The sequence below is a fragment of the Ailuropoda melanoleuca genome, chromosome 7, assembly GCF_002007445.2.
Source record: "Ailuropoda melanoleuca isolate Jingjing chromosome 7, ASM200744v2, whole genome shotgun sequence".
NCBI lineage: Eukaryota > Metazoa > Chordata > Mammalia > Carnivora > Ursidae > Ailuropoda > Ailuropoda melanoleuca.
Window position 1 is genome coordinate 84,416,968 of NC_048224.1, and position 11,361 is coordinate 84,428,328.

The 11,361-nt window shown below is 39.1% G+C and overlaps 1 non-coding gene across 1 annotated transcript; it reads left to right on the forward strand.

Annotated features, from left to right (window-relative positions):
• Window positions 1-5,009: 5,009 nt before the first annotated feature.
• On the forward strand, window positions 5,010-5,179 carry LOC117803173. Its single transcript, XR_004626870.1, has one exon. It is a non-coding gene; the product is annotated as a U1 spliceosomal RNA (small nuclear RNA).
• The last annotated feature ends 6,182 nt before the right edge of the window (window positions 5,180-11,361 follow it).

The window sequence follows — 11,361 nt, forward strand, 5'->3', positions numbered from 1 at the left end:
CAGAAATCAGTTGCATTTCTATACACGAATAACGAGACTGAAGAAAGACAAATTAGGGAATCCATCCCATTTACAATAGCACCAAAAACCATATATTACCTTGGAATTAACTTAACCAGAGACGTAAAGGACCTATATTATAGAAACTATAAATCACTCTTGAAAGACATTGAGGAAGACACAAAAAGATGGAAAAATTATTCCATGCTCATGGATCAGAAGAATTAACAGGTAAAATGTCCATGCTACCCAGAGCAATCTACACTTTCAATGCTATTCTGATCAAAATACCAATGACATTTTTCAAAGAACCGGAAAAAACAGCCNACCCTGAATTGCCAAGGAACTGTTTAAAAGGAAAAACAAAGCTAGGGGCATCACAATGCTGGATTTCAAGTTGTACTACAAAGCTGTGATCACAAAGACAGCATGGTACTGGCACAAAAACAGACACATCGACCAATGGAACAGAATAGAGAACCCAGAAATGGACCCTCGGCTCTTTGGGCAACTAATCATTGATAAAGCAGGAAAAAACATCTGGTGGAAGAAAGACAGTCTCTTCAATAAATGGTGCTGGGAAAATTGGACAGCTACATGCAAAAGAATGAAACTTGACCACTCTCTCACACCATACACAAAAATANAGAACTTGACCACTCTCTCACTCCATACACAAAGATAAACTTCAAATGGATGAATGACCTCGATGTGAGACAGTAATCCATCAAAATCCTAGAGGAGAACATAGGCAGCAACCTCTACGACATCGGCCACAGCAAACCTTTTTCATGACACATCTCCAAAGGCAAGAGAAACAAAAGATAAAATGAACTTATGGGACTTTATCAGGATAAAGAGCTTCTGCACAGCCAAGGAAACAGTCAAAAAAACTAAGAGACAGCCCACGGAATGGGAGAATATATTTGCAAAGGACACCACAGATAAAGGACTGGTATCCAAGATCTACAAAGAACTTCTCAAACTCAATACACGAGAAACAAATAAACAAATCATAAAATGGGCAGAAGATATGAACAGACACTTTTCCAATGAAGACATACAAATGGCTAACAGTCGCATGAAAAAATGTTCAAAATCATTAGCCATCAGGGAAATTAAAATCAAAACCACACTAAGATACCACCTTACGCCAGTTAGAATGGCAAAAATTGAGATGGCAAGAAACAACAATTGTTGGAGAGTTTGTGGAGAAAGGGGATCCCTCCTACATTGTTGGTGGGAATGCAAGTTAATATAGCCGCTTTGGAAAACAGTGTGGAGGTCCCTAAAAAAGTTAAAAATAGAGCTACCCTATGATCTAGCCATTGCACTACTGGGTATTTACCCCAAAGATACAGACGTAGTGAAGAGAAGGGCCATTTGCACCCCAGTGTTCATAGCTTCATTGTCCACAATAGCTAAATTGTGAAAGGAGCTGAGATGCCCTTCAATGGATGACTGGATTAAGAAGATGTGGTCCATATATACAGTGGAATATTACTCAGCCATCAAAAGAATGATTTCTCAACATTTGCTGCAACATGGACAGGACTGGAGTAGATGATGCTAAGTGAAATAAGTCAAGCAGAGAAAGACAATTATATGGTTTCTCTCATCTATGGAACATAAGAACTAGGAAGATCGGTGGGAGAAGAAAGGGATAAAGAAAGGGGGGTAATCAGAAGATGGAATGAAGCATGAGAGACTGTGGACTCTGTGAAACAAACTGAGGGCTTCAGAGGGGCGGGCGTGGGGGAATGGGATAGGCTGGTGATGGGTAGTAAGGAGGGCACGTATTGCATGGTGCACTGGGTGTTATACACAGCTAATGAATCATCGAACTTTACATCAGAAACCAGGGCTGTACTGTATGGTGACTAACATAGTATAATAAAAAATATTATGAAAAACAAAAACAAAAAACAGCAAAACACCAAAACAAAACTGCAAGGCAATATCCCTGATAAACATAGATGCAAAATCCTCAACAAAATATTAGCAAACTGTATTGAACAATACATTGATGGAATCATTCACAATGATCAAGTAAGATTAATTTCAGAAATGCAATGATGGTTCAATGTTTACAAAACAATGTGATACACCACATCAACTACACAAAGGGTGAAAATTATATGATCATCTCAATAGATGCAGAAAAGTGTTTGATAAATTTCAGCATCCACATCCATTCATGATAAAAAAAAATCTCAACAAAGTAGGTTTGGAGGAAACATACTTCATGATCAAGGCCTTATATGAAAAACCCACAGCCTACATTATACCCACTGGTGAAAACTGAGAGCTTTTCCTCTAAGAACAAGACAAAGATGTGTACTCTCACTACTTTCATTGGACACAGAACGTCCTAGCCACAGCAATCAGACAGAAAAAGAAATTAGAGACTTTCATAATGGTAAAAAAATTAAACTGTCACTATTTATAGATGACATGACACTATACATAGAAAATCCTAAAGACTCCACCAAAAAAGTACTAGAAATAAATGAATTCATAAAGTTATAGGAATCAAAATTAATATATGGGAATCAGTAGCATTTCTATATATTATTAATGAAGTAGCAGAAAGAAAAATTAAGAAAACAACACCATTTACAGCTGCACCAAAAATAACAAAATACCTAGGAATAAACATAGCCAAAGAGGTGAAAGACCTCTGCTCTGAAAACTATAATACACTGATGAAAGAAATTGAAGATGACATAAACCAATGGAAGGATATTCCATTCTCATGAGTTGCAAGGACAAATATTGATAAAATATCCACACTACCCAAAGCAATATACAGATTTAATGCAATCCCAATCAAAATACCAACAGCATTTTTTCACATTAGAGAAAATGACCCTAAAATTTGTATGGAACCATAAAAGACCCCGAATAGCCAAAGCAGGCTTGAGAAAGAAAAACAAAGCTGGAGATATCATAATTCCAGAGCTCAAGATATACTACAAAGCTGTAGTAATCAGAACAGTATGATAATGGAACAAAAATAGACATGTAGATCAGTGAAACAGAATAGAGAGCCTGGAAATAAACTCACAATTATATGGCAAATTATTACCATGGATGGAAGAATATACAATGTGGAGAAGACAGTCTTCTCAATAAATAGTTCTGGGAAAATTGAATAGCTACATATAAAAGAATGAAACTGGACCACTTTCTAACAACATACACAATAAAAACTCAAAATGGATTAAAGACCTAAATAGGAGTCCTGAAACCATAGAACTCCTAGAAGAGAACACAGGCAGTAATTACTCTGATTGGCTCTAACATTTTTTTAGATATGTATCCTGAGGCAAGGGTATGAAATGCAAAAATAAGCTATACGGACTAAAACAAAATACAAAACTTTTGCACAGCAAAGGAAGCCATCAACAAACCAAAAGGGCAACCTACTCAATGGAAGAAGATATTTGCAAATAATATATCTGATAAGGGGTTAATATACAAAATATATAGATAATACCAAAACAAACAAAAAAACCCACACAAAAAACCAAAAAAACAATCCAATTAAAAAAGAGAGGACATGATAAAGGGCTGGTATCCAAGATCTATCAACACCCAAAAACCAAATAATCCAGTCAAAAAATGGGCAGAAGACATGAACAGACACTTCTCCAAAGAAGACATTCGAATGGCTAACAGACACATGAATAAATGTTCAATATCACTAGCCATCAGGGAAATACAAATCAGAACCACAATGAGATACCACCTCACACCAGTTAGAATGGCAAAAATTAACATGGCAGGAAACGATAAATGTTGGAGAGGATGTGGAGAAAGGGGAACCCTCTTACACTGTTGGTGGGAATGCAAATTGGTACAGCCACAGTGGAAAATATGGAGGTTCCTCAAGATGTTAAAAATAGAGCTACCCTATGACTCAACAATTGTACTACTAGGTATTTAAGCCAAAGATACAGATATAGTGAAAAGAAGGGGCACCTGCACCCCAATGTTCATAGCAGCAATGTCCACAATAGCCAAACTGTGGAAGAAGCTGAGCTGCCTTCAACAGATGAATGGATAAATAAGATGTGGTTTATATATACAATGGAATATTACTCAGCCATCAGAAAGGCTGAATACCCACCATTTGCATCTACATGGATGGAACTGGAGGGGATTATGCTAAGTGAAGTAAGTCAAGCAGAGAAAGATAATTATCATACGGTTTCACTCATATGTGGAACATGAGGAATAGCATGAAGGACCATAAGGGAAGGGAGGGAAAACTGAAGGGGGAGAAATCAGAGAGGGAGATGAACCATGAGAGACTATGGACTCCAGGAGACAAACTGAGGGTTTCAGAGGGGAGAGGGATGGGGTGATGGGGTAGCTGGGTGGTGGGTATTAAGGAGGGCATGTACATTGTGATAAGCACTGGGTGTTATATGTAACTAATGAATCATTGAACACTACATCAAAAACTACTGATGTACTATACAGTGGCTAACTGAACATAAAAAAAAGAGAGGACACGCATATACATTCTTCTAGAGAGGTCATATAGATGGCCAACAGACACACCAAAACATGCTCAACACCACTAATCATCAGAAAAATGCAAATCAAAATCACAGTGTGAGATCATTTTATACCTGTTAGAATGGCTAAAATCAAATAGACAAGAAGTAAGAAATGTTGGTGAGGATGTGAACGAAAGGAAACTCTGGTATACTATTGATGGGAATGTAAATGGTTACTACTACTGTGGAAAACAGTATGAAGGTTCCTCAAAAAATTTAAAATAGGAGTATCATGTGATCTAATAATTCCACTAGCTGGTGTTTACCCAAAGAAAACAAAAAAGTAATTCAAAAAGATATGTACCCCTATGTTTATTGCAGTATTGTTTACAATAGCCGAGATGTGGAAGCAACCTCAGGGTCCACGGATAGAAAACTGGATAACGAAGATGTGGTATACATATACAATGGAATGTGGCCATTAAAAAAAAAAAAAGATGAATATGTACCTGGCCGGGGAGATACCACGATAACAAAGGTGGTTTTCCCAGGCGAGGCTTACCCACTGTACTCCAGATGTGCTGACCCCTGAGATTTCCCCAAATGTAGAAACTTAACTGCATACTTTGTGGTAATGGGGGGGGGGAGGTCTGTGTTTGCACGTTCCCTTAAAAAAAAAAAAAAAAGGATGAGATTGTGCCATTAGTGACAACTGGATGGACCTAGATGGTATTATGCTAGTTGAAATAAGTCAGACTGAGAAAGACAAATATACCTATGATTCCAGTCATATTTGGATCTAAAACAAATGAAATAAACACAAAAAGTGGAATCAGACCTATAAATACAGAGAACAAACTAATGGTTGCCAGAGGGAGGTAGGTGGGAGGATGGGCAAAACGGGTGAAGGGGAGTAGGAGATATAAGCTTCCACTTACAGAATGAATGATTCACGGGGATAAAAGGCCCAGCATGATGAATATAGTCACTGATAGATACTATAATAGCGCTGTATGGTGACAGATAGTAGCTACACTTGTGGTGAACACAGCATAATGTATAAACTTGTTGAATCACTATGTTGTATGCCTGAAACTAATGTAACACCGTGCCAACTATACTCACATAAAAAAAGGGAGAAAGTGAGGATATTTTGACAGATGTGAATATTGTAAAAATTTAAAAATATAAAGTACTTTGGTGTTATTTGTACAGGTATGAATTATTTTATTTGTCTAACTCAAGGGTCCACCAACAGTAGCCCATGGACCAAAACCAGTCTGTTAACTGGTTTTGTAAATAAAGTTTTATTGGAAGAAAGTCATGCCATTTGTTACAAATGTCTATGGCTGCTACTGTGCCATAATAGAATTGAAATAGAGACGGTATGCCCTAAAATATTTACTATGTAGCCCTTTTCAGGAACACATAACACCTGGCACAGTATACAGCCCTTTGCCAACCCCTAGTCTAGCTAGCTGGATTGTGATTAATAATTCATTTGGTCACAAAGTAATAGTTTGGTATATTTAGAAAGCAAGTTATACCTAAGAGCTTTTATTTGAGGGTGACATATAAAAGTTTTTAAGGAAAAAAATAAACGTTTTTTTCTCCCAAAGATTTTGTTACAGATATTTAGTTCTAGCCTTCTTTTAGGATTTTCCTAACTTTCTGATTTCTATTTAATGGATTGTTTGGTTTACTTATTTATTCTGCAGCTTGATCTCATGTCACATTTCCCTCTTCTGAGCTTACTAAAACTTTGAGTCTTCTGAGTTCTTGTAGCTTAAAAAATTTTTTCCTGCTTTGTTACTATTTTTTTTCTTTTTAAACATTATCAAGAGCTTATGTCCATATTCTGTGCCAATAGCACCCAAGTTGTAGGGTCCTGGGGGACTTGGTTCTCTCATTCTCTGGGAACATTCCACAACAGGATGGATACAGAAATCCTGTCTGGCTTCATTCTAGGATCTTTTTCTCTTATGGGTGCCAGTGAGGTCATCCAGGCATGTCTGGGACTTTCTGTAGCTGTTTGGTGAGGGGCTTCCAGAAACATGTTCTGCACTAGAGCCATAACTCTCAGCTCTGCTGCTCTGACTTAAGCAAAGGCACACCAGAAAAGTCCCATTTATCAACTGAGAATTGAACAACACAATCCCCTCACGTTGTTCCTCATAATGAATCTACTGCAGCTAGTCCTCCTATGAAGGATGATTTTTCTGACCATGAGGGAGGATGAGAGATGGCTTGGGGAGGGGCTACTGTGTCACGTAAGGGTCTCTTCGAGAAGAAGTATCTTGCCCTGCCCCTGAATTCATTTGTTTATAAAAGTGTGTGGGATCCTTCTGTGTAGCGGTTTACCAATTCCCTTTGGGGTGCAGAGGTTTTACTTTGTGGTGGGGGAAATGTGTGTGGATGCTACAATGAGAACAAGGAGAGAGGAAGTGAAATGCTCTGCAAGTCCTGCAGTAGAGCCCCCAGCAACTCTTGGCTACCAATATTCCACGTTTCTGTGTTCTGAGAAACTGGTACTTGTAGCCCGTATATAGCCACAGGGCTCCTGTAGCCTAGAGACCCTGCAACAGCATCAGGATAGTGTCTGACGTTGGGCTAGAGCGGAGCAATGCCTGCTCAATTGCCAAATCCTCTATCTGAATGAAACCACTCCGGAAAGCAAGGCTCGCTTTAGGGCAATTTGTCAATGGTGCCAATTCAATTTTAACTTATATAGCCTCTTCTATCAAATGCTTGACAGCTAAGAACTTTAAGGAATTCAGGTGTTTGTTTTTTTTTTTTAATTCTACCCAGGATCAGAAATTGTAATAGTCTTGTACATAGTAGGCATAGTAGGCACTTGATAAGCATTTACTTATTATGCATATCCTACACAGATCCTGAAGAATTTGTAGATTATGCAATTATGTTTTCTTTACACTTTGCTGAAGTTTGGCCCGTGGCCAGAGCATCACAAAGGTTCTGGAAGCTGGAAGCAGAAGAGCACAGAATGTTTCTGCAGAAATGAGAGTGTGCTCAGGGACTGCTAAATCCCTTCCTTGGCTTGACTTGCAGGGAACAAGTCCAGGGGACAGAAGATAGATTAAGTCCTCTATCTTCATCTTTTACCAGAACACTGACAGGCCCAAATCAATGGAGCAACTTAGATGGATGAGAAAGCAAGAAGATAATCCACTATAAAAGGAAGTCTTTGTGGTTATGTAAACAGGTGCAGAAAAGAGCAAAGAGTCTCTGGCCTGCCTGGAGGAGAGAGGATGGTGTTCTGAGAAGCTTAGAGTACATGAGGGAGGTAGTAAGTCTCCCAGGGCTTACACAAGGTAACCGCACCTATTTGAGAGAACAAATACTTCCTGAACTCCTACTCTCTGTGTGCCAGGCTGTGGAGAGATTGTGTGAAAGAGACAATGTCTTTGGCCTCAAAAGGTTACAATCTAGAGAAGAAACTCTCAAACAGAATCATTTATATTATGGCTCTTTGCTGGATTGAGTGAAAATGGATCCTATAACCTTTAGGATTTATATGCTGAATAGTGTACAGCTTTTAGGCATTCCTCTTAGGCCAGATCTACTGGGTAGCCTATTTCCCAATGCTGGGCAGAGAATAGTGGAATTACTGAGGGTGGTGGTGGTATTCCCTGCTCCCTGCAGATGCAGCCTTGCGGCCTGGTGAGCAGCTGGTGGGCGTGGTTCAGCCACAGCCCACACAGCGCTAATCTCCAGAGACTGCCATTCCCCCTCCGAGGTTGCTCTGTTTCTCACTAAGTATGCATGTGTATTTGGGACGCCAATCATGAATTTAGAACACCTCTCCTGGGATGGAAAATATGAATTACAGATGAGAGAAAGATCACTTATTCAGGAAATGTTCCAAATCTGAAACTAAAGACTGAAGAGGTGTCTAGATGTAAAGCACCGACACATCTTTGAGCACATATATTTGCTAGAATTAAAAATACCAACATATTAAAATTAGCTCTCAAAATTCAGGTAAAAATGCTTCTTGATGTCAAATATTAACTGAAACTTGACATCTGATTCCATTAGAAATGACATTTGATACCATTATTTTCAAAAGAAAAGGTCTTTTTCTTCCAAGAGGAAGGGTGACATAAATAATATTTGTAATTGATACCTATTCTTGTCAGGATTAAGGTCAAATTTTGTGTTCTATTTGCTGCACAAACTGGGGAAGGACAGTAGAAATATGAATATGTTGCATGGTTTATGAAAATATAATGGCCCCTTAAAGTTTAGCCATCATAAAATATTTTTAATTCAAGCTAATAATTTAAAGCCTGAGTCAAAAATCCTTGAAGATTACATAAGAAAGACACATAACACCTGGCACAGTATACGATGACAAAGGGCCCCAGAAGGTCAGTGTAGTTCACTCTATAACACCCAGGGAGTATAGTCACGTCAGAAGAGTTAAGGGAGACCAAGTCCATAGGAACCCAGAAGCAAAAGGGCAAGTAGTGTTCCTAGTGTTCCATGGCAAGTTTTAGGGAGTATTTCTCAAGTGACTTCATTTTGCTTTCCAGAAAATTTGGTCACTGAGGTAATTATTCTAATGAACAGCATTTATCTTATTATCTGAAATATTCACTAGTTACATGTGCTGTAAACATACCCTGGTTTTTTGGGGTTTTTGTTGTTGTTGTTTTTCTGCTTAAGAAGACAGATGCCCTTCAACAGATGACTGGATTAAGAAGCTGTGGTCCATATATACAATGGAATATTACTCAGCTATCAGAAAGAACGAATTCTCAACATTTGCTGCAAGATGGACAGCACTGGAGGAGATAATGCTAAGTGAAATAAGTCAAGCAGAGAAAGACAAGTATCATATGGTTTCTCTCATCTATGGAACATAAGAACTAGGATGAACAGTAGGGGAAGAAAGGGATAAAGAAAGGGGGGGTAATCAGAAGGGGGAATGAAACATGAGAGACTATGGACTATGAGAAGCAAACTGAAGACTTCAGAGGGGAGGGGGGTGGGGGAATGGGATAGACTGGTGCTGGGTAGTAAGGAGGGCACGTATTGCATGGTGCACTGGGTGTTATACGCAACTAATGAAGCATCGAACTTTGCATCGGAATCCGGGGATGTACTGTATGGTGACTAACATAATATAATAATAAAATTAAAAAATAAAGAAATAAATAAAAAAAGAAGACAGAAGGACTTGGGGAATTCAGCTTCTTAGAGGGGATAAAGCATTCCTTGACGGGGTTGACTGGGAAGATGGCAGAGAAGAGGATCCTAAGCTCTCCTCTGTCCTGTCCTACAGAAACAACAAGGTAACACTCACGTCAGTGTAAATAACCCAGACGCCAACACGAAGACTCGTGGAACAAACTCCACAACTAAGTGGTAGAGAAGAGACCACACTGAAGAGTACAGGAAGGGCAGAGACGGGATCTGGGAGTGAAACTGACCACAGCCATCTGTGGTGGGGAGGGAGACAGTGGCGCAGAGAAGGGCAGAAAAGACTTTCATACCAGGGAGCCCGTGGATGGGCAGGATGAATCCCCATAATACTTGCCTTTGAAAATGAGAGGGGCCAAATATTGTGAGTTCTTACAACCAGTGGGACTTAAAGTCTGGAATTGTAAAAAGGGGTTTGCTGAGCTCTAGGAGAGCCCCAAGGGCATTAGGAAGTGGAGTCCCTGCCCTTAAAGGGACAGCACAGAACCAGCAGTTGGAAAAATACCAGGGACAGACAGGAGGGACAGTGATTTTCTCATCTCGGAGCATGCCCCCAAGAGACAGAGATTATGGGGCGACCACTCCAGGAAAAAAGGGCCTGGCAGGTGCCATTGCCCTCCCCTGCCCCCCAACATAAACAATGGTCACCTGAGAGAAGCAGTGCAGCACTGACACTCTTTCCCTAACTTGCTTACACCAATACCCCAACAGAAAGAAGCACGGTCACCCAGGCTTTATTTTGCAGTATTTTTCAGTTTTGTATGACTAATAGCAAAGAACGTCTCAGGGTTAAAAGGAAGCAAGAACTAAAGGAAAATGTTAAAAAAAAAAAAGTATTTTTTTGAGATTTTTAGTGTATATTCCAGGTGTGCAAGTCTGAGGGGTTTAGATTAGGATTTGGGGATAAAAGGCGAAAACAGTTTTGTTACTGCATGGATGTGGAACCAGAATGTGATGATCATTGCATCAATTGCTGAGAAACTGCAAAGACAGAAATTTTACCCCCTTATATAGCCACGCAGATTTTAAAGCCAAGAACATTCCCTACATGTTCTCAAGATAAACAGTAACTAGTCCTCAAGTCAGAGGACTTGACAGCACATTTGTTGCACATAGTTCATCCTAAATTTACCTGGTAATTGGGTTGACCATCTGTGTGAGCTAATTGGCTTTATATAAAACATAAATAAACTTCTCATATCCTTATGACACGAGGTAGTTTTATAACTTGGAGCAAGACATCCCGAGTTAGGCTCCTACCCTCCCACAGAATCTGGGAGATTCAAAAGTATGGCTCCCAGGTCCTTGAGAAAGACACTCCTGGGTTATAAACTGCCAAGATCGTTAAAACAAAACAAAACAAAAAAGAAAAATATTTACGTATGTCTTAAAAGGGCAGAGAGAATTTACAATTATGCTTTTATTTAAAAAAATGCTCTGACAAAAGGTAAGGGGGATGTCTCTTCCCTTATTTTTAACAGGAAGAATTACACCTTTTATTTTCAATGTTTCTATGCCTAACAAGTTGAACTCAGACTTTTGAGTCTTATAATTAGCAACACACAGGAATGAGAAGCATAGGAATTTCTTTAACACTAACTCCTGCAATTAAGCTAGAAAACAAAAC